Source organism: Quercus lobata, chromosome 7, assembly GCF_001633185.2.
Source record: "Quercus lobata isolate SW786 chromosome 7, ValleyOak3.0 Primary Assembly, whole genome shotgun sequence".
Lineage (NCBI taxonomy): Eukaryota > Viridiplantae > Streptophyta > Magnoliopsida > Fagales > Fagaceae > Quercus > Quercus lobata.
Window position 1 is genome coordinate 12,845,687 of NC_044910.1, and position 21,998 is coordinate 12,867,684.

Here is a 21,998-nt window from a genome sequence, read left to right on the forward strand (position 1 = left end):
AAGCTATCCTTAGCAATGGGTTTGAAATTATGACCATGATACCTAGAAGTCTTCCAATATATATTAAAAAGATAGTTTTATTTATGATCACAATTAAGCTCTTTAAGATACATGATGCACAAATTATTCTGGATTGTGACAATAATAAGTTCTTAATTTTTTTTTTTTTTTTGTTCACAATAATAATAATAAAACTATGTGTAATAAGTTTACCTTGATGAAAAGGTTGTATCTTTGACCCCAACTCTGCTATTCTTGATGCAGCCTAGTATTGGGAATTCAGCATTCCCAAGGTGCCCTCTGTAAGCCAGGAAAACATGATGTGAAATTAACTGTAATGCAGATATGGTCACGTACACCTTAACCTCGGCACTATATAAAATTGTAACCAAAAAAAAAAAAAACAAATAAATGATTAAAAAAATAAAAAATAAAAAATATAGAACAAAGCAACACAAAGGTAGGACTAATATAACCAAAGAGAAGACTATGAAATTCTACATCGATGATGAGAAAGTTAAATATTTCAATTACATCAATAAGATAATCAAGAGAGCCCCATTCAATCTATATATATGCTAGTGTTAGTACAGACTCGCATGTGGAGCCTTTTCATACATAATTATAAATGTTCATTTAAGAAATCTTCAATTGTTTTGTAGAAGATTTACAAATTGACTTTTTTATTTATTTAATTTTATGTAAGCATGTTTATTTATTTAATCTATTGAAACCATTATCAATAGTAGTTGTTTCACTTCGTAAACAATTGACATACACTCTTGATCAAAATTAAGAGGGTTTTATGAACTTGATCTCATGTCTTCCATCAAATTTAAGAGGGAATCCTCTTTTTAAGTAAAATAATAAAACTTTCAAAAAGCTTTAATTCCTTTGAAGTTATTACGGGTAAAAAAACTCTAATCTTAATGCACAAACGCACCATGAAATAAATCATTAAAAAAATCAAACCTACTTCTCAAACGGAATCATATTAAAATCTCTTTCAAGACTCCACCAAACCCACATATCTGTCATGCTCAAAATTGGGACCATAGGCACATGAAACACTGACTTGTATTGATCATCCACACATCCAAACTTACATAAATTGAATAATTTCCCACAGTCCTATCAAATTTCTCTACTACTCTTCTAGTCCACAGCAATAGCAGCCCAACAGAGGCCCCTAAAGCTCCAAAGTGACACCAGTCCACAAACTAATAATCAATATGGTAAATTATTGTTACAATAGTGCAGCCAAAAAAAAGAAAAAAAAAAGAAAAAACATTTGTACAATACTATCAACTATTACCAAAACTATCTAAATATTGTTGTCTACAATATAAACCTATCTCACCATCAATACCAATCCTAATATCTAACATATGAATCATAAAAAATTCAAACCCTTAATCTATTGAAACCATTATCAATAGTAGTTGTTTCACTTCATAAACAATTGACATACACTCTTGATCAAAATTAAGAGGGTTCTATGAACTTGATCACATGGCTTCCATCAAATTTAAGAGGGAATCCTCTTTTTAAGTAAAATAATAAAACTTTCTAAAAGCTTTGATTCCTTTGAAGTTATTAAGGGTAAAAAACTCTAATCTTAATGCACAAAAACACCATGAAATAAATCATTAAAAAAATCAAACGACTTGTATTGATCATCCACATATCCAAACTTACATAAACTGAATAATTTCCTACAGCCCCATTAAATTTCTCTACTACTCTTCTAGTCCACAGCAATAGCAACCCAACAGAGGCCCCTAGAGCTCCAAAGTGACACCAGTCAACAAACTAATAATCAATATGGTAAATCATTGTTACAATAGTGCAGCCAAAAAAAAAAAAAAAACCATTTGTACAATACTATCAACTATTACCAAAACTATCTAAATGTTGTTTTCTACAATATAAACCTATCCTACCTGACCAATCCCAATATCTAACAAATGAATCATAAAAGAATTTCAAATACACAAACTCAAAGAATTAGAATTTAAAATTCCTAATGAATTTCGAATTTAAATCCCCAAACTATACACTAAAATCAAGTTTTTAAGTAGTAGCCACAAGAACCTAGATAAAAATTCACAAAATTAAATCCATAAAAACTGAAGAATTATAAAGAGAGCAATAAAAATTCAGAATTATAAAGCAAGCAAAAAAATTCAGAAGAGAAGAATGAAAAATACAAATTTTCAGCCATGAATTGCATGGTAACAAATAATCCCTAAAAAAAAATACTATTTTATTATGTAATATAATATAGGGTTATGGATTCCTAATCAAATTTGGTTAGGGTTATGGATTCCTAATCAAAATATAATATAGGGTTATGAATTCCTAATCAATTCTAACACATAACTGAATATCCCAAATACAAATAGCTTTATCCGAACACAAAACCTATGATAATTTTTCAATAACGTTATGAAATACCCAGATCAGAAAATTAAACATTTACATTTATTGGGAAAATTATAAAAATAAAATATGTTAATGGATTAGAAAACTATTTAGCAGCAGTTGCGGTGTCTGATTTGATTTTCTCTTCAAGCTCTGTTACGGTCCCATCGTCACCTTTGCTTCTGGAAAAACTCTCCGAGTGTGAAAACATAGTTGTATTTATCGCCAAATGATCAAACCATATGGTTGGTGATGCTTCTTTCTATCTTGGACCTGACAGTGTGGGGATGGCTTCTTGACAGGATTGATTTTCAGTGTTGGGTTTTGGGGAAGGAGAAGGTAGAGAAATAGAGAAGAGAGAGGAATGGCAGAGCGTGGGTTTACGTTTTGCGCTTATTTTTTTTTATTTTTTGATTTTTATTGGGTATAAGAAAAGTTTTTATTTATTTTTATTTTTTTAATTTTTTTATAGAAAAGTTTTTTTTGGTTGCGTTTATTTATTTTTGAAAAGTTTTTTTTTTTTTTTTTTTTATAGAAAAGTTTTTTTTTTGGTTGTGTTTATTTTTTATTTTTTAATACTGTGCTAACGTGGAAAATTGTGGGAACTTCAGAGGTTTCGGTATATATATTGACTAGTTGCTAACCCGTGCGATGCACGGGAAAACTATTAGAAAATAATAAAGCATGCATATATTAAAAGACAATTTAAGTTCATGTGTGCTTGCAAGGGATACATACCTAAATAGTTCTTGCGGTAGAAATAAAAGCCTTATCTTTGAGATAAAGAACTGATGTAAACAAACTAACCTTACATAAAAACAAATTTAAAAAAAAAAAAAAAAAAACATAAAACTGATGTCATGGGAAATTCAGCCACATAGTAGTAATATATAAATCTCTTAAAACCTAAACCTAAACCTAAACGTAAGGACTAAATATTTATGCGCATTCTCTTGCTTTCCTGATGTATTTGGTTAAAAACATAAAACTGATGTCACGGAAAATTCAGCCACATAGTAGTAATATATAAATCTCTTAAAACCTAAACCTAAACCTAAACCTAAACGTAAGGACTAAATATATAAACAAACTAACCTTACAAAAGCTGAACTTTATAAGCTAAAATCTATACCGTGCGTTGTAGATCTTGAATGCTTTAGGGCTTCCTACGTCTGGAGAGAGAGAGTTTGTAGAAACCGTGACTTTATATTTCTTAACTTGAGAGAGGGGTAAGGTTGCTAGGGTTTTGTAGATCTTGAATGCTTTAGGGCTTCCTACATCTGGAGAAAGAGAGAGTTTGTAGAAACCGTGGCTTTATATTTCTTAACTTGAGAGAGGGGTAAGGTTGTTAGGGTTTTGAGGAGTTATAATTTTTATTTATTTTTTATTTTTTAAATATTGTGTTTTTTTAAATATTGTGCTGACGTGGAAAATTGTGGTGCTAGCAAAGGCTTCGGTTTTATATATATATATATATATATATATAGATTACTAAAATAGATTTTTTTTTTTTGGATACAAGATAGAATACTAAAATAGATTTATTGAAGTAGTTATTATAGTGAACGTTACTAATTTATTTAGATTTTGAAACAGTTCTATAAACGCTACTTAAAAAACGTAACTAGAAGTTTATCTAATTATTAAATTAAAAAAAAAAAAAATAGAGTTTTACTTTTGGAGAACTCCTGCCACTATCCCAAATTCTGCCACCAAAACAAATCTGCCTGGTGAACATGCTCGCACAATCCTTATCCCCAAAACCAAAAACACTCAGCATGAAAGCTCCTATTCCTATTTTTGTCTTCCCCAATTTTCAACCCCAATCCCATCTCCTGCCACCCACACCCACCTCTGACAACCACCACCATCACCCCGCCTCTGCTGGTTAATCACCGTACATTAGCTTCTCACCCATAGGTATGTTACCTTTTCTCTCTGATTTTGTTTCTTTTACCTTTTTGTCTCTTTCTTACTCTATGGCTCTTGTTGCTGAATTTTTGCTTTAAGTTTATTCCCCTTGCCTACTCAACAATGGATTTCTAAATGTATTATGGATGTTCTCATGTGTGTGTTGTTTCTGATTTTAACACATAAAAGTTTTGGTTTAAGTACCAAGTCACCATTAACTCTGTTGATTTTCTGAGCAATTACACTAAAGGGAGTTTTAAGTTGAAAGACTCCTTCCATTATGCATGATAGAATATCAATCAAGTGAGACATATATTATTACAACCTAGTGGAGGATTGTTGTATATATATATATGTATATACAAGGACAGGTTGTAGTAATATATATATATATATATATATATAAGAAAATGTGTTTATTGAAAGGACATAACTTTTCATATTGGATATATATTAAAATTACCTTTTGATGAAAATGTGTCTATTGAAAGGACATAGCCTTTCATATTGGATATATATGAAAAGTGCCTTTTGATGAAAATGTACCTATTAAATGAAAAAGGTACATATTGAAGGGTTATAATCATTTGGGTTTAAATAGTGGTTTATATTCACTTGATAACCACTTTTCTTCTCTCCCAAAAGTTAGTTTCTAAGAAACACAAGAAATCTTGTAGTTATTCTCTAGAATTTCTATCTGTAGAACCTAACAACTTGGTTGTATCCTGGGGACAAGTTTGCGATAACCCTTTAGCAATAAGAGTGTGGGGGCAAATATTGTCTAAGGATGACAATTTTGTACTTCCAAGTTATCTATTTTTCTATTATTCTTTTTTGTGTTAAACTTGTTCTTCCATTATTACTTTGTGTAATATTCCCAACACCTACCCCACATGAAGAGTGGAGTACCTTTTGTTTTTTCCTATGAATAGATGTGTGTAGGCCCTGTAGGCCGACAATTGGTTGAAAAGCATGGATATAATATATATATATATATATATATATATATCTATCTTGTTCAATGAGAACTGTGGTTATATTCAAGTTTCAAGTTCTATGTTAGTAATGTGCTTATCTCGAAAAAGGAATTGGGATGGTGTGTTACGGACTCCAATATCTGGTATTAAGGTAAACCATATTGAAATTAAATTCTACTAAAAGTTCCAAAACATATAAGGATCCAATTAATGTATGCTTTAACGGCATATATTAATTATCAATTTAAAAAAAAAAATATTATAAGAACTTGAAAAAGCTTTCAATCTCAATCTCAATCTCAATCTCTCTAATGTAATTTTACAAGTCTATTGCTTAATGCTTTCGGCTTGTGGTGTAATTGTAATGCTTGGTTGTACCAAAATATTAGTTTTTGTGCTCTAGTGTGATTAGGCATTGTATTATTATAGTTATAGACTGGTCAGACCTATGTGGTCTGCGTGGTTAGGCTTAGGCCATTAGGGTAAGTGGTAGGTCAAGGATTGTTTGTCCTTGTTCCGCCAACCAATTGAAGAAAGAATCAAATCTCATGTCTTATAACTTATAAGTCATAGCAACTAGATCAGGTATTGAAATTTTAAACACTAATTTCATTGCTTTTAAACTAATTTAAGTTCTGAGTGTTCAACTAGGTAGTCCAGCCAAAGAAAATAACCAATTATATGTTATATATATTTAATCGTTTTTTGCAAGAAGTTTTTGGAGTTCTAAACCAAAGACTGGCTCTTCCAATTTTAAATGTTATTGAGAGGAGTAGGTGGAGTGTCAACTTACAACTCATTATTATTTGCTACATGGTATTCTTAAATAGGAAACCATAAGAGGATACGTATGTAATTGACCAATTATATTTATAATTAATCCTAAATACATGAATCTTTGTAGCCTAATATTTGAATACCTATCTTTTGCGTCTTTTGCAGCTTGTCAATTTGGAAGTTTGGTTTTAGTGGCAAAAAGAAATTGTTTGAAAGTTGTTATTTGAAGATCTAGAGCTTGGTATTGTGGGTTTTGATGCAGTTAGTGAATGTGGCCAGGTAAGCAATAAGTTATAAATTGCTACTAGCTACATCATTATTTGTGTAATTGGGTCAGTGGCAGTTATTTTATTCTTTTTTCTTCTTTCATTATTGGCAAACCATTGATTTTTGGAATAGAGAGGTTGGTGATATGGTATATCCAAGGTTGTCAAAATCAGGATCCTACATAGTATCATGGGATGTAGGTGGGATCATGGATCGTAGGATCATAAGATCCTGCATTATTTGAAAAAAAAAAAAACACATTGGTATGTTAAATAATAACATAAATTATACATTCATTCATAAAAAACCAAAAATTTGCATCCATTTGATGTAATTACCATATATCACTACATTCATTTGTAAGCATCATTTAAAGAGACAAAATCTCAAAACGTGACACTTTATTGGGTTGTTATTTTTTTTATTTGGGTCCAACTGACACTCTATCTCTCTACATTAGAATAGCAAAACTTGGTCTATTGAGATGTTATTTTTAATTTGGGTCCAACTAAATCTTTTGTCAAGTTAAGGAAAATTACAAGAAACCAAAATCATTTAGGATCGTTAGAATCATACGATCCTACTGGTCCTAATGATCACAAAGATCCTTAAAAGATCCGGATCATTTTGGGCAGGTGAGATCGTAAACTCGTAGGATTCAGATCGGGATTTTGACAACCATGGGTACATCGATTTTGTGTTTAGAGAAGTTAATAATAAAGCCTTTCTCTTTTGGTTATTTTTTTTATTCTTTATATATATATATATATATATATATATGTATGTATATATATTTGAAGTGCTTGAAGCTAATTAGGATACTTAGAATGATTCCTTATTCTTGTGTTCTAATCTTGGATCTTGTTTAGGCAATGATTTTTTTTTTTTTTTTTTTAATTTGTAGTTTGAATTTGACATTCCACTTGTACATAAAGATTGATTATTGTGTTCTAAATTGGCATTGCAGGTGAAAACTAATTGACAGACTTAAATATATATATATATATATAATTTTTTTTTTCAGTATATAAAGTGTTGTGCTTTACTAAGGTTTGTCAACTAGTTCACCATTTTTATTTATTTTTTGGTCTTAAGCATATTAATATGATTATAGTTACTTTGTAATATATGGTATGATGAACATGTATATGCTATTGAGAGGAGTAACTGGAGTGTCAACTTGTAACTCATTATTGTTTGTTACATGGTATCCTTAAAAATTAGGAACCATAAGAGGATACGTATGTAATTGACCAATTATATTTATAATTAATCCTAAATACATGAATCTTTGTAGCCTAATATTTGAATACCTATCTTTTGCGTTTTTTGCAACTTGTCAATTTGGAAGTTTGGTTTCAGTGGCCAAAAGAAATTGTTTGAAAGTTGTTATTTGAAGATCTAGAGCTTGGTATTGTGGGTTTTAATGTAGTTAGTGAATGTGGCTAGGTAAGCAATAAGTGAAAGTTCAATTAGTGTATAAAACACCTTGAACATTTAGACCCCCAATTTACAAATTACCAATTCAAGCTTAATATCAAACAATTAATGTGCGGAATATAAACATAAGCTTAATACAGAATTGATAAATAATCTAAATCAAATAAAATCACATTCACAGTAGAAATTAAATGGCAAAGATTAAGGGAAGAGAGATGCAAACACAACACACGATGTGTTATTGAAGAGGAAACCGAAACCCTCGGCGTAAAACCTCACTGCCCCCCTCCAAGCGGTAAATAACCCACTAAAGAATGTAGTTGGGATACATGAACATAGAAGACTCTCCAAGCCTAATCTACCCAGTGTACCCAAGCCCTCCAAGCTCCTACTCCAACGAGGTTACATCGAACCTCTTTCTTCTTTAGCTTACCGGATTCCACTACTGACCATAGCATCAACCAATATGAAATTGGTCTCTTCTTAACTGCTTCTCAAAGCACCAAATAGCCTTCTCACAGATATGGGTATGGTGAGAAAAGGTTTTGGTAATGTACATCTCAAGGATGTAACAATGGAGAGGAAGAGAGTAGAGAAATTTGAAGAGTCTTTATGTGAAGATTGGGGATTAGTCAATCTTGTTTTTCTCTAGGGTTTCTCTCTCAAAATTCTCTCCAGAAGCTCTTTACATTTCGTGGGTATAAGGGGTATATAGACTAGGGTGAGAAAGGAATGCGGAGAGTCAGGTTTTTTCCAAAACAGAGTTGGCTAGCGGCTTGGACTCGCGACTTGATTGAGCCGCAAGTTCCAGCCGCGAGGTAACTGAATGGCCAATCTGTACTTTTTGTCCTGTAGTGCTCCAGCTGGCATGACGTTTCAACTTCTGGCGACTTGCAAGCCACGAGCCACCTGCAAGATCTAGTCGCAAGTCCCTGTTTCTTTGCACAATGTTAAGCATTTCTTCACACTCTCTCACACACTATCCTTGCATGATTCTCACCTAAATACAGGGTTACTAATTACTAAAATACAAGCAAATTTGGCACGGACTAAAGCCAACAAGATGGTTGATAAAATTTCAACCTTACAATAAGTTATAAATTGCTACTAGCTACATCATTATTTGTGTAATTGGGTTAGTGGGAGTTATTTTATTCTTTTTTCTTTTTTCATTATTGGCAGAACATTGATTTTCGGATTAGAGAGGTTGGTGATATGGTACATTCAAGTTGTCAAAATCGGGATCCTACGTAGGATCGTGGGAGGTAGGTGGGATCGTGGATCATAGGATTCTACATTATTTGAAAACAGAAATACACATTGGTATGTTAAATAATAACATAAATTATACATTCATTCATATTAAACCAAAAATTTGCATCCATTTGATGTAATCACCATATATCACTACATCAATTTGTAAGCATCATTTAAAGAGGCCAAAAACCTCAAAACGTGATACTCTATTGGGATGTTATGTTTTTTATTTGGGTCCAATTGACACTCTATCTCTCTACATTAGAATAGCAAAACATGGTCTATTGGGATGTTATTTTTAATTTGGGTCCAACTAAACTTTTGTCAAGTTAAAGAAGATTACAAGAAACCAAAATCGTTTGGAATCGTTAGAATCATACGATCCTACCGATCCTGAATGATCGCAAAGATCCTTGAAAGATCTGGATCGTTTTGGGCTGGTGAGATCGTAAAATTGTAGGATCCACATTGGGATTTTGACAACCATGGGTACATCGATTTTGGAATTAGAGAAGGTAATAATAAAGGCTTTCCCTTTTGGTTTTTTTTTTTTTTTTTTTTTTTTATGTATATATATATATATATATATATATATATATATTTGAAGTACTTCAAGCTAATTAGGATACTTAGAATGATTCCTTATTCTTGTGTTCTAATCTTGGATCTTGTTTACGCAATGATTTTTTTTTTATTTTTTTTATTTTTATTTTTTAAGTTTGTAGTTTGAATTTGACATTCCGCTTGTACCCAAAGATTGATTAATGTGTTCTAAATTGGCATAGCAGGTGAAAACTAATTGGCAGGCTTAAATATTACATTTTTCAATCTATTAAGTGTTGTGCTTTACTAAGGTTTGTCAACTAGTTCACCATTTTTATTTATTTTTCAGTCTTAAGTTTATTAATATGATTATGGTTACTTTGTGATATATGGTATGATGAACATGTATATGCTATTGAGGGGAGTAAGTGGAGTGTCAACTTATAACTCATTATTGTTTGTTACATGGTATCCTTAAAAATTAGGAACCATAAGAGGATACGTATGTAATTGACCAATTATATTTATAATTAATCCTAAATACATGAATCTTTGTAGCTTAATATTTGAATACCTATGTGTCAATTTGGAAGTTTAGTTTTAGTGGCCAAAAGAAATTGTTTGTTTGAAGATCTAGTGCTTGGTAATGTGGGTTTTGATGTAGTCAGTGAATGTGGCTAGGTAAGCAATAGATTATAAATTGCTACTACATCATTATTTGTGTAATTGGGTCAGTGGGAGTTATTTTATTCTTTTTTTTTTCTTTCATTATTGACAGACCATTGATTTTCAGATTAGAGAGTTTGGTGATATGGTACATTGCTTTTGGGATTAGAGAAGGTAATAATAAAGTCTTTCCATTTTGGTTAAGTTTTTTATTCTTTATATATATATATATATATATATATTTGAAGTACTTGAAGCTAATTAGGATACTTAGAATGATTCCTTATTTCTTGTGTTCTAATCTTGGATCTTGTTTAGGCAATGATTTTTTTATATTTAGTTTGTAGTTTGAATTTGACATTCCACTTGTACCCAAAGATTGATTCTTGTGTTCTAAATTGGCATTGCAGGTGAAAACTAATTGGCAGACTCAAATATTATCTTCTTCAATCTATTAAGTGTTGTGCTTTACTAAAGTTTGTCAACTAGTTCACCATTTTTATTATTTTTTGGTCTTAAGAAATATTAATATGATTATAGTTACTTTGTGATATATGGTATGATGAACTTGTGTTGAGAATTGCTTGTGGTGGTTTTTTGAATTGAAGCAAGCAGGTGGCTTGCATGGGGGTATAAGGGTGTTAATTTTAACATTGAGAGTATGTTTATTTTTGGTTCATATATGCATGTGAAGTAAAAGAAAGTGATAATGAAAATTGCAATGTTAGTTTTAACTATATTTTATTTTTACAATGACATGATGTACATATAATTTAACTTTGTAGTTTCTCAAAAAATAGGAATAAAAATTAACTTATTGTACATTTAGATGAACAAGAGTTGGATGGATAAAAAAAGATTCTCAAGAGAGTACCTGCAAGGGGTTAAGAATTTTATCCAGTTTGCTATAGAAAATGGAATTAGGGTGGATGGGAAAATTTCATATCCATGTAAAAAGTGTTCAAATGTGTATTATTTTGAACCACCAGTTGTGAAAGATCACTTAGTGAGAAATGGAATTTGTATCGGTTATGATCCTTGGTTTTGTCATGGGGAGTCTGCATCTGTTGCTATATCTAGTAGAGCTAGGAGTAGTGAAGAAGAAGAAGATTTGAATGGTGAATGTGATAACATACGTGGGATGTTGCATGAAATGTTCCCTGGGCATAGTCAATTAATGGATGAATATGGTGGTTCAAATGCTCTAGAAGAACCAATTGGGGAAGGTTCAAATGCTAAACAATGTGAAGAAGAACCTAATGAAGATGCTAAAAATTTTTATGACTTACTCAAAGATGCTAGGAAACCTTTGTATGAAGGTTGCACAAAATTCAGCAAGTTGTTGGCAATTATTGGCTTATACCACTTGAAATGTCTTGGCGGTTGGAGTAATAATTCATTTTCATTGTTGCTCCAAATGCTAATAGACATGCTTCCATCAAGTGCTGAGTTGCCTAATGACGCATACAGTGCAAAGAAGCTTGTAAAAGATTTGGGTTTAGGATATGAGAAGATTGCAGCTTGTCCTCAAGGTTGTATGCTATTTTGGTAAGGATAATGCAAATGATGAAGTTTGTAAAATTTGTGGTAAATCACAATGGAAAGATGTTTAGCAAAGTAATAGCGATCTATCTAAAAAATGCAAGAAAAAAGCAGCTAAAATTCTACAATGGTTTCCCCTGAAGCCAAGATTGCAAAAGCTTTATATGTCATCCAAAACTGCATCTTTTATGAGATGGCATGCTGAGAGCCGTACAAATTATGGGATTATGAGACATCTGGCAGATTCTCAATTGTGGAAATCTTTTGATGCTCAATATATCGAGTTCTCAACTGATCCTCGTAATGTAAGGCTAGGTTTAGCATATGATGGTTTTAATCCATTTGGTAATATGAATACCAATCATAGTACATGGCCTGTAGTTGATACCATACAATTTGCCCCCATGGATGTGTATGAAAAGATCATCTTTTATTTTGTCATTGATTATTCCTGGTTCGAAGTCACTTTCAAAAAAGATAGATGTTTTTTTGCAACCATTAATAGATGAATTGAATGAGTTGTGTACTATTGGGATAGAAACTTATGATATCTCTCGTAAAGAGAATTTTCAAATGCATTCTGCCTTGTTATGGACTATAAATGATTTCCCAGGCTATAGTGATTTATTTGGTTGGAAAGTAAAGGGCCCTCTAGCCTCATTGCAATTATGATACTCATTCTATGTGGTTGAAGCATGGGTATTAATTTTGTTATATGGGTCATAGACAGTTTTTGGACATGAACTATAAATTTCGTAAAGATAGAATAAATTTTGATGGTGAGGAAATGGAGTTTGCTCCTAGAATGTGCATAGGCTAGCAACTCTTGATGCAAATAAATGGTTTAGGATATGGTTTTGGAAATCTTAATGACTTGAGAAAAAAGAAGAAGAAACAGTTGGAAGATGAAGCAAGGCCTTAACCATGGAAGAAGAAAAGTATATTCTTCACATTGCCTTATTGGGAGGATCTTTTATTGCATCACAACATTGATCTTATGTGAAAGTTCAAAAACGTGTATAAACACATTTGAACGTTTAGACTCCCAAATTACAGCTTAACCAATTCAAGCAATATGTCAAACAACTAGTGTGCGGAAACTTAACATAAGCTATAATATGGAATTGGTAAAAACTATCTAAGCCGAAACAAAACACAATCCACAGCAGATAATAAAAAGGCAAAGATAGAGAGGAAGGAAGATGCAAACACAAAGACAACACGCGATGTGTTATCGAAGAGGAAACCGAAGCCCTCGACGTAAAATCTCTCTGCCGCCCTCCAAGCGGTAAACAATCCACTAGAAAATACAGTTGGGATACATGGACAGCAATAGACCCTCCAAGCCTAATCTACCCAGTGCACCTAAGCCCTCCAAGCTTCTTGCTCCAACGAGGTTGCGCCGAACCTTTTTCTTTTCTAACTTCCCGGATTCCGCTACTAGACCGTAGCATCAACCAATGAAGATTGGTTCATTCCTAACTGCTTCCCAGACATCCAAACAGCTCTCTCACAGTAATGATAATGGTGAGAATCAGGTTTGGTATAATGCCTCTCAAGGATTTGACAATGGAGAGGAAGAGAGTTGAGGAATTTGAAGAGACTCTAATGTATAGATTGTGGGTGAATCAATCTTGTTTTTCTTTAGGGTTTCTCTCTCAAAATGCTCTCTGGAAGCTCACTTACAATCGTGGGTAAAATGGGTATTTATACTGAAGTGGAAGAGGAATGTGAAACGTCAGGTTTTACAAAACAGGGGTGGCTCGCGGCTTGACCTCGCGGCTTGACTAAGTCGCGAGATCCAATCGCGAGATAACTGTATGGCCAGTTGTCCTGTTTTGTCATGTAGTGCTCCAGCTTGCATGACTGTTCACCTTCCAGCATGCTTGGCACGTGTGCTGCGTCTGGCGGCTTGCAGCCGCGAGTCACCCGCGAGGCCAATCCGCGAGTCTCTGTTTTCTTGCACACTCTTGAGCAATCTTCACTCTATCTCACTCACTACCCTTACATCACTCGCGAACAAGTTGCCAAAAAAGACCCGCGAAGATGCGACTGAGGCTCGCGACTTGAAATACCCGCGACTGAGCCGCCAAAATAGGGCAAAACTGGATTTTTGAAATTTTCAGATTTTTCAAAAAAAATACTTTCCAAAAACACCTAAAACACTCAAAAATATTTTTTGCTTGAATTAACAAAGATTGAGCATGTGAAAACACATTTCATCAAGTACAATCACACAAATGAATATGACATTTATTGAACATAAACTTGTGTGTTGTGTGTGGATATCAACAATGAGATAGTCCTTAGTCTAATGTGAAGCTTTAATGATCAATTCAACCAAGACATACACAATTAGCACTAGATCATGTGACCCATTTCAATTATAGAAATATGTATATATGACCTCCCACAAAAACTTGATAACATAACTTGGAGCTTTACATTTGACTCCACTTTTAATCATAACATTTGATCTTTTTGATCTTTTGAGGCAATCACCTCTCATTGTGAGAGTGATATTTGATATTTCACTTTAATGAATAAACCTTTGACTTTTTGAATAAACCTTTTCTTTAATATAAAGTCGCTTACCCTTTTTCCTAGTCGAATACTAGAATGTGCGACAGGCTTTTGCAGCTCAATATCTCTTTTCATTTGGAGACTTACATTTGGTGAGCTCTTTTTAGTTAAAACATAAATAAATAGTGGGAAGATATATAGACACAAGTCTATGCATGTCTCAAGATCAACATAACCATTCACTAATCATTCATGACAAGTTTGAAGATCTATTTACAACAATCACATAGATTTCAAGATTTTTCCCACAGTGATATGAGTGCATGAAAACAAGCACAAAGCTATTAGCACAAAGGTACAAGGCAAAACAAGTTTTGAGACAAAAGCTCAACAAAGTCAATCAAGCTTTTTGATTTTCTAATTTTTATGTGATTTCTGGATTTTTGACATAAAAGAAGAAAAAGATTGAACAAACATAGAAAGACGCAATAGTATTCACAAATGGACAAACAAACAATAAACATGCTGCACAAAGAGCTAACAAAGAAGTGTGTGCCCCAACACAAACAAACTTATCATATTATAAATCTGTGAAGCACACAACACACAAGAGAGTCAAGGAATTGTACCAACACCAATGGTCTTACGGAGTGATTCAAATCGTGGACCATCGAGAGGCTTGGTGAAGATATCCGCCTTTTGATTGTCAGTGTGTATGAACTCAAGACACACAACTCTTTCCTCTACCAGATCCCGAATGAAATGGTAACGTATCTCTATGTGTTTAGATTTTGAATGCTGGACAGGATTCTTGGAAAGATTGATGGCACTGGTGTTGTCACAGAAGACACACATCGTTTCTTGAGGAATTCCATAGTCATGAAGTAATTTCTTCATCCAAAGAAGCTGAGTGCAGCAACTTCCAGCAGCGATGTATTCTGCTTCAGCAGTAGATAGAGACATGAAATTCTGCTTCTTGCTCATCCACGAGACAAGATTGTTACCAAGGTAGAAACAGCCGCCTGAAGTACTTTTCCGATCGTCTACACTGCCAGCCCAGTCAGCATTTGAATACCCAGCAAGACAAGCATTTGAGTTTTTTGAATACCACAGACCATAGTTTGAAGTACCATTCACATATCGAATGATTCGCTTAGCAGCAGTCAGGTGAGATTCCTTTGGATTAGCTTAGTACCTGGCACAAACGCCAACACTGAATGCAATGTCCGGTCTACTGGCTATAAAATAGAGCAAACTCCCTATGATGCTCCTATATAATGTAGGACTTACTTCTACTCCAGACGAATCAACATTCAGTTTTGTGGATGAGCTCATGGGAGTGGAGGCATGTTTTTTGGAGTCTAGTCCAAACTTCTTGACAATGTTTCTGGCATACTTCTTGAAAGTTCAAAAACGTGTAAAAACACCTTTGAACGTTTAGACCCCCAAAAAAAACAACTTAACCAATTCAAACAATATGTCAAACAACTAGTGTGCAGAAACTTAACATATGCTATAATATGAAATTGATTAAATACTATCTAAGCCATAACAAATTAAAATCCACAGCAGATAATGAAAAGGCAAAGATAGAGAGGAAGGAAGATGCAAACACAAGGACAACACACGATGTGTTATTGAAGAGGAAACCGAAGCCCTCGGCGTAAAACCTCTCCGCCACCCTCCAAGCGGTAAACAATCCACTAGAAAATACAGTTGGGATACATGGACAGCAATAGACCCTCCAAGCCTAATCTACCCAGTGCACCTAAGCCCTCCAAGCTTCTTGCTCCAACGAGGTTGCGCCGAACCTTTTTCTTTTCTAGCTTACCGGATTCTGCTACTAGACCGTAGCATCCGCCATCCTTGGCATCTTCTAATGCTTCCCAAAAACTCCAAAAACACTTAACACTCTGAATGGGTGTGGGTAGTGTTTGGATAGAAATCTCCTCTCAATAGATATGACAATGAGAGAGGGAATGAGAAGAGACTACAAAGATTTCTCTCTAAGAATGAGTAGCTCTCTCTAATTGGGTGGGTGTTTTGAAGAAACCTCTCTTAGGGTTTTTCTTTCTGAATAGCCACACATATCTTGTGGGAATGAGGGGTATTTATACTGGTGTGAGAATGGAATACGAAGAGTCAGTTTTTCCAAAAACAGGGCTGGCTGGCGACTTGACCTCGCGACTTGACTGAGTCGCGAGTTCAAGTCGCGAGCTAACTTAATGGCCAGTCTGGATTTTTGTCGTGTAGTGCTCCAGGTGGCGTGACTGTTCAACTCCCCTGCATGCTCTGCACGTGAGCAACTTTTGGCGGCTTGCAAGCCGCGAGCCACCCGCGAGTCCTAGCCGCGAGTCTCTGCTTCACTGCACTGTCTTGAGCATTTCTTCACACTCTCTCACACACTACCCTTACATGATTCCCACCTAAATACAAGGTTTCTAAGTGCTATATTACAAGCAAATTTGTCATGGAATAAAGCCAACACATGGTTGATTAAATTCAACCTTACACTTCTCTTGAGATACAAATATACCCTCCTTCTGTTGTTTAACTTGAAGACCCAAGAAAAATGTGAGTTCCTCCACCATACTCATCTCAAATTCCTTCTTCATCTCCTCAGAAAATTCAGTAGCACGATCTTCGATGGTTGCCCTAAACACTATGTCATCAACATAGACTTGTGCCACAAGGAGATAATCTTCATCATTTTTGACAAATAGAGTTCGGTCGGCATACCCTCTTTTGAAACCTCTATCTAGAAGGTAATGTGTAAGACGATCGTACCAGGCTCTAGGCGCTTGTTTTAAGTCATAAAGGGCTTTCTTAAATCTTAATACATGATCTGGAAAGTGAGGATCCTCAAATCCTTTTGGTTGCTCAACAAACACTTCTTCATTTAGATATCCATTCAGAAATGCACACTTTACATCCATTTGATAGAGTTTGAAATTCAAAGTGCATGCAATGGACATAGGATTCGAATGGATTCGAGTCTTGCCACAGGAGCGAAAGATTCATCAAAATCTACTCCTTCTACTTGAGTGTATCCTTGAGCTACTAACCGAGATTTGTTTCGAATTATCTCTCCATCTTCATCAGTTTTGTTTTTAAAAATCCATTTTGTGCCTATAACATGAACGTTTTCAGGCCTTGGAGCAAGTTCCCACACATCATTCCTCACAAACTGATTCAGCTCTTCATGCATTGACTCAACCCAATTCTCATCTTGAAGAGCCTCTTCAACCCTTTTTGGTTCAAACTGTGCAAGATAGCAGTGATATGTTACATGATTGGCTAACAGAATGTTTCCTTTTTTGAGGCGAAGACCTTCATCAAGAGATCCTATGATGTTGCTTTCCGGATGGTTCTTAATAACTCTTGAAGATGGCCTTTTTAATGTGGAGACTTCATCACTTCGAGAGATAGGAGGATGAACTTCCGGAGGAGTAAGAGGACTTGATGTTCTAGACATCGATCTCGTTTCCATTCTTGGGTTGATGGGAGTCGATTCTACTTCTGGTATAGGTTCTTCACCTTCTATATCCAAAGCTTCTACCTCAACATCGGGCTCTTTGGTGCTCGGCCCTTCTACATCATCAATCATCTCCACCTTAGATAAGGCATCATCAATCTTGACATTTATGGACTCCATCACAGTCTTTGTTCTCTTGTTAAACACTCTATACGCTCGACTCGTAGTAGAGTACCCAAGAAAAATACCCTCATCACTTCTCGCATCAAACTTCCCAAGATTCTCCCGATCATTTAGGATATAGCATTTACTTCCAAACACCCGGAAATACTTCACTCTAGGCTTCTTCCCATTCCATATCTCATAGGCGGTCTTCTTTGTACCAACTCGGAAAAAAATCCTATTGCCAATGTAACACGAGGTGTTGACAGCTTCTCCTCAAAATTTTTGAGGTATTTGCTTGTTAAGCAACATGACTCTTGCCATCTCCTGAATCACACGATTTTTTCTCTCTACCACTCCATTTTGTTGTGGAGTTTTAGGGGCTGAAAATTCTCTTTTGATTCCATTCTTCTCACAGAAGGACTCGAATCTTGTATTCTCAAATTCCCTCCCATGATCACTTCTAATTTTGGCAATAGGGACCCCTTTTTCGTTTTGTAGTTTCTTGCACAAAATCTCCAACCTCTCACATGCTTCTGATTTTTCTTTAAGGAATTCAACCCAAGTGTATCTTGAGTAGTCGTCCACAATGACCATAATGTATCTCTTCCCCCCTAGGCTTTCAGTTCTGGTAGGCCCCATTAGATCAACATGAAGTAACTCCAAGCACCGAGAAGTGGCAATCACATTCACCTTGTGATGACTTGCCTTAGTTTGCTTCCCCATTTGACATGCACCACAAACAGTCTTCTTCACTTTTCCAAACTTAGGAAGTCCCTCAACTGCTTCAAGTTTGGAGACTTTTGCTACTTGTTTGAAGTTGGCATGCCCAAATCTGTGATGCCACAGCTCTAACATATCCACACGAGCACTTCTACACGATATGGGTGCCGTGGGAACTATTCCATAACAGTTATCTGTAGTCCGATTTCCTTCCAAAACCTGAATCCCCTCTTCATTGATGATCAAGCATCCCTTCTTAGAGAATTTTACCAGGAAATCATCATCACAAATTTGAGTGATGCTCAGCAGATTTGCCTTCAGCCCTTTTATGTACAGCACATCTTTCAACAGCGGCAAACCAGGTATCTCAATGGTTCCTTTGCCTAGGACTTGAGCATGACTTCCATCACCAAAGGTCACATAGTCACCAACCTTTTCTTTGAGTGTCTTAAACAGTGACTTATCCCCTGTCATATGGCGAGAACACCCACTGTCAAGATACCACAAACATGCATTAAACACCTTCAATGAGGTATGCACAAATAGGTTCACATGTGACAAACATTCTTGACCTTCAAACACAAACTCATCATCAGTTTTCATGCTTCTTTCAGATTGACTTTTCATTTTCAGACTCTCAATCATCTCACACAACATTCTATTCTTTCTTTTATATTTCTTAATCAATGATTTAGATTCAGATATGCTACTGTGTAAGACATGATTCTGATTTTCAAGATATTCCAGCATGTGAACAAATACTCTAGCATGTTTCTTAGTTTTTAACAACTCTACGAGATCATTAGTAAAACACCCTTCAGACATATGCATAGAGTCATTTTCACAAATACTTAAGCTACAATTCAGCATGGTATTTTCCATAACAACTACCACAACACAGGGGTCTAGGATCACACTTAGGTAATAAAACCACAACAAGTGTACCCGCTCTGATACCAATTGAAAGTTCAAAAACGTGTATAAACACCTTTGAACGTTTAGACCCCCAAATTACAACTTAACCAATACAAGCAATATGTCAAACAACTAGTGTGCGGAAACTTAACATAAGCTATAATATGGAATTGGTAAAAACTATCTAAGCCGAAACAAAACACAATCCACAGCAGATAATAAAAAGGCAAAGATAGAGAGGAAGGAAGATGCAAACACAAAGACAACACGCGATGTGTTATCGAAGAGGAAACCGAAGCCCTCGGCGTAAAACCTCTCCGCCGCCCTCCAACCGGTAAACAATCCACTAGAAAATACAGTTGGGATACATGGACAGCAATAGACCCTCCAAGCCTAATTTACCCAGTGCACCTAAGCCCTCCAAGCTTCTTGCTCCAACGAGGTTGCGCCGAACCTTTTTCTTTTCTAGCTTCCTGGATTCCGCTACTAGACCGTAGCATCAACCAATGAAGATTGGTTCCTTCCTAATTGCTTCCCAGACATCCAAACAGCTCTCTCACAGTAATGATAATGGTGAGAATCAGGTTTGGTATAATGCCTCTCAAGGATTTGACAATGGAGAGGAAGAGAGTTGAGGAATTTGAAGAGAGTCTAATGTATAGATTGTGGGTGAATCAATCTTGTTTTTCTTTAGGGTTTCTCTCTCAAAATTCTCTCTGGAAGCTCACTTACAATCATGGGTAAAATGGGTATTTATATTGAAGTGGAAGAGGAATGTGAAACGCCAGGTTTTACAAAATAGGGGTGGCTCGCGGCTTGACCTCGCAGCTTGACTAAGTCGCGAGATCCAGTCGCGAGATAACCGTATGGCCAGTTGTCCTGTTTTGTCCTGTAGTGCTCCAGCTTGCATGACTGTTCACCTTCCAGCATGCTTGGCACGTGTGCTGCGTCTGGCGGCTTGCAGCCGCGAGTCACCCACAAGGCCAAGCTGCGAGTCTCTGTTTTCTTGCACACTCTTGAGCAATCTTCACTCTATCTCACTCACTACCCTTACATCAAACCCACCTAAATACAGGGTTACTAATTGCTGAATTACAAGCCAATTTGGCACGGAATAAAGCCAATTAGATGGTTGAATAAATTCAACCTTACATTATGCATGTTGAGAAAAATGTATGTGACAATGTGATTGTCACGGTATTGAACGTAAAAGTAGGTCTAAGGATAATCCACAGGCACGAAAAGATCTTGAAGAAATGGTTGTAAGACATGAATTTCACTTAAAAAACATTGATTCTGACAAGCCAACTATGCCATTAGCTCGCTTCACAATGAAACGTAAAGAGAAGGATGATTTCCTAAGAGTTTTGAAGGGTATTCAAGTACCGGATGGTTATGCCTCAAACATCTCACAATGTATCCAACTTCAAGAGCGTAAGATTACTGGTTTGAAGAGTCATGATAGCCATGTACTAATGCAACAATTTCTTCCAATAATGATACGAGGATCTTTGCCAAAGAAGGTTACATCTACTTTGATTGATTTATCTTGCATATTTAGGGAACTATGTTCCAAAACTTTGCAAGTAAAAGAGCTTAAGCAACTTGAGTCTAGAATTGCAGTGACATTGTGCAATCTAGAAAGTATCTTCCCTCCCTCATTCTTTACAATTATGGCCCATTTGGTGACTTATATGGTCATGGAAGTGAAGATAGCTAGACCAATTCATTACCGTTGGATGTACCCCTTTGAAAGGTATGGAAATAATGGTTTAAGTATAAGTTTTTATCAACCATTGATTTATTCTTTGTTGATAAATCCCACTATTGGTTTGGAAATAGGTACCTGCTAAGGCTAAATTCATACAATCACAATAAAGCTCATCGAGAAGGTTCCATTGCAGAAGGATACATGGCAGATGAGTATTTTGTTCATACTTAGAATCAATTGAAACATTATTTAATCGACCCTTAAGAAATGTTGAAAATGCTAGGGGTGAAACACAAATATCAAGCTTGATAATACATCCTGGATGCAAGCTCATCACTATGTGCTATTTCAATGTGATGAAATCACACCATTTCATATGTAAGTATGATTATGTATATTATGTAAATTACTCAAATTATGAACATTATGTATATCCATGAAATTATTAAACAATTTTTTTGTCTATATATACAGAGAACACAGAAAATCAATAAGAGAAAAACATACGAAACAACTATGGAGAAGATTCATTTGGAAAAGTTCATTGATTGACTATGTAAGTGCTCAATTAATTATTGTATTAGTAGAAAGAAAAATTGGAGTATTGAGGTCAAACACTAACATTGTTTCACTCTATTGAAAAACATAGTTTGTGAAAATGGATCATGACACTAAGGAGTGACTT

The 21,998-nt window shown here is 35.0% G+C and overlaps 1 pseudogene; it reads left to right on the top strand.

Moving 5' to 3' along the window:
• Nucleotides 1-21,998, top strand: part of LOC115951607 — a 52,240-nt pseudogene that overhangs the window by 15,765 nt on the left and 14,477 nt on the right.